This window comes from Strongylocentrotus purpuratus, unplaced genomic scaffold (assembly GCF_000002235.5).
Source record: "Strongylocentrotus purpuratus isolate Spur 01 unplaced genomic scaffold, Spur_5.0 spur5_scaffold_18, whole genome shotgun sequence".
Lineage (NCBI taxonomy): Eukaryota > Metazoa > Echinodermata > Echinoidea > Camarodonta > Strongylocentrotidae > Strongylocentrotus > Strongylocentrotus purpuratus.
In genome coordinates this window covers 28,786,204-28,789,252 of record NW_022145603.1, presented here as the reverse complement: position 1 = coordinate 28,789,252, position 3,049 = coordinate 28,786,204, and the positions used below count along the sequence as shown (strand labels likewise).

The window sequence follows — 3,049 nt, the reverse complement described above, 5'->3', positions numbered from 1 at the left end:
AAAATCAAATTATTTACAGTGAGCCGCTGCATACCAGTTGTGGATATATGTGCGATGGATGTATGGTATATAGGTGAGTAAAAAATAAATTAAAATAAATATACATTTTCGAATAGTTTCGATGGCTGTTTCTCATGGTTTTAAGTATGTTTAATATTATACATGTGTTTATGATATGAGGGAGGGGGGGGGGGGGGTAGTGAGCTCTATTTTTGTTTGGTGCTCAACGAGGGGAGGGGTGAGGTGTGGGGGGGGGGGGGAGTGCCCACTTTTTTATCAACACCCATCCCCCCTTTTTTCCAGGGGAGGGGGCCCGTCTCTTTTTTTTCTTTTAGGTACAATTTATGTGTTTTTATCAGTTTTACGGCCAAAGGATCTGCCACTGTGTGTGATTATGTGTGTGTGTGTGCGGGTGTTCGTTTGTGTTTGTACATGTATATACATGCATTTAACTTTAATTTGCTATTATTCCATTTTATTCAAAGGTTTAGTATGTCTAGCTACACCGATTCGACCCATCGCTTCAACAATACGATGCATGTAAGTTCACTTCACTAGTAAACATTCGTGACTATATACAACAACGATCATCTCGATCTATGAAAACAGTACTGCATATCACACCCGAACCATCAGTGGATATTGCAAAAGAAACTGGATTGCTTAATACCAAAGGGTACTAACACATTTGTCCCTTATAATTAAAAATGACTCATAGATCCTGATTTCATGGATATTTTCCTTCTTATTTAACATTTGCTTCTAAACTTTTTAGGGGAATAGTTGCCTACCGTAGTGTAAATCTAATTTTTAAGAAGAATTTAAATTTAAACGATTTTCTTTTTCTTCGAAAACGATGTCGCAGCATAACTATTTTCAGTAGTTTTTTTTCAATTTTCTCTACTAAGTGCCGCTGTAAATATGTCGACATCTTCATGTCATGATTCACAATATATTAACTAATTTTCCTTCTTGTGTTGGTTACTTTTTCCAATTTTCCCTTGTTGCCGATAAAGGACTTTCAATGAGAGAGCCAAGACTAATCTAACTATACCCGAAGTGATATCCGCACTGACTGATAAGTTAGGACTGTATTATACTACAGCTGCAGACAAGTTCCACGGTCTCCTCGCAAATCCTCGAGACCTACAGCTTCTGCCACAACATATCTACGATAATCAAAGACAAGCTAGAGTACTGTGAGTTGGTATTTCCCTGTCTGATTCGTGACCCGACTTTTTCTTCCGCCACAATGTCCTTATATGATTGAAAATACCTGTTATAGGGTGAATACTCGAATGGTGTCAAAATCCCCATAAAACCCACTACTATGAGCCTTTGTAAAATGCAAAAATAGTTATTTTTTTTCATTTTGGCTTGATGGTAGTGGTCAGACACGATTGCTGTTCCAGACTTACCACCACGTGATGTATAACCTTTTTTTAAATGTTTGTTCAAAATCGGGTTTAACAAAGAAAGTTAGTCCGAGGTTTAACTTTTTCTTTTGTGATTTTAGACGCAGAGTCTGGTTTAACCGAATTAGTCGAAAAAGACCATTGTGTCTATGATAAAGGCAAGGTTAAATTTAGGCTCATAATTATGTTTCCTTTCGTATTTGTCAACAGAATTCTGTCAGGTTATGAAATACAACACATTGAAGCTAATGCGTTCACCGCATTTACAAGCCTCCGTACACTGTAAGTACTTGATATTATTCTCCGCAAATGATTTCATGTGTCTACTTAAAAACAAATACCCCACTCTCAAGATTTAACGTACTCTGTCTTAAATACTTTTTTCCAATAACTTAAATGCCCCTCTAAAGTGTTGGGAGCCCCAAAAATTTGATGGCAAAATGTTAAGAAAGGGGATGTCATTTAAGACACATTTCTGCAAGGATCTTCAAAACAAATGCGTTTAAAGTCGAATTTTTGTCTTCAAACACATTTTTCGGGGGAAATCTTTGCAGAAGTGTGTCATAAATGACATCCTCTTTCACATTATGATACAATTTAATTAAAATTTTGCCATCAAATTGTTGGCGAATTTGGGGCTCCCAACGCTTTGAAGGGGCTTTAAAGTTTAAAAGATGGTTCTTTTAATTCTTCAATTTATTATCCAGCATGCATGTGTATGTGTGGGGTGGCGAGGGTGTGTGTGCGTGAGTGTGGTTGTATTATAGGTAGGCATTATACGTATTTTTTTTCTTGATTGATGTTATTCTTTTGTGGTCTAAGGTGATACATGTATTGAAATATATAATTGTTGTAAGTGAGTTTTTCATGACTTCCTTACTAAGAGGGGATTTAATATAGTGACCAAACTCGTTTTGACCTTGTTCAAACTTAATTTCTCCTTTTAGAACATCCTACAACATTTTGGGTGTGGTTAATATATACGTGTTAGACGCAGAGGCCTAATTACGTTAATGGTCACATGGGTCTTGTATACCTACTCCGAGGACAAAGTGGTCACTCGATTAAATTGTTCATAGATAATGTTGAATGTATATCATTATGAAATTATGATATATACTCTCATGCATATTATATTGTTTTTAGTCTTTCTGGACGTGGATGTATGTCAGGCAAGGCCTTGATGGGCAGTTATATTACTGACAGTCGTGCACTTATACTAAACGAAGCCGGTCGTTTCACAACGCACCATGTTTAATTGAAGCTGTCAAGGTAGCCTGTCTTTATTGCAGTTTATATACAGCTGCTGAGGTGTGATGTTTCGTTACGAGATGCAGGTCATACAGCTGAGATGACTAAGTTTTTTCTCCTACCTGTGTGACATTTAGTCTAGGGGGTTTCCGTTTTTTCCATTTATACCACGAATGAACACTACTGAACTTCACTATGGCGTCCCATACTCTTCATTTACGTTTGGCTATAATTTAAAACAATCGCAAATAAGTTGCTTTACATAGCAACTCTTTATAAGAAGGGGTCCTGATCTTCCCAATAGTTTCCCATCACTATTCCTTAAATAAATACAAATTAAGTTCTACAGGTCATACTCTTTTCAGGTTGAATCAGCAGAGCTT

At 36.7% G+C, this 3,049-nt stretch overlaps 1 long non-coding RNA gene across 1 annotated transcript; it reads left to right on the top strand.

Moving 5' to 3' along the window:
• The first annotated feature begins 449 nt into the window (after nucleotides 1–449).
• LOC105446571 lies at nucleotides 450–1,694 on the top strand. Its single transcript, XR_004064640.1, has 3 exons — nucleotides 450–540; nucleotides 1,017–1,199; nucleotides 1,626–1,694. It is a non-coding gene; the product is annotated as an uncharacterized LOC105446571 (long non-coding RNA).
• Nucleotides 1,695–3,049: the final 1,355 nt, after the last annotated feature.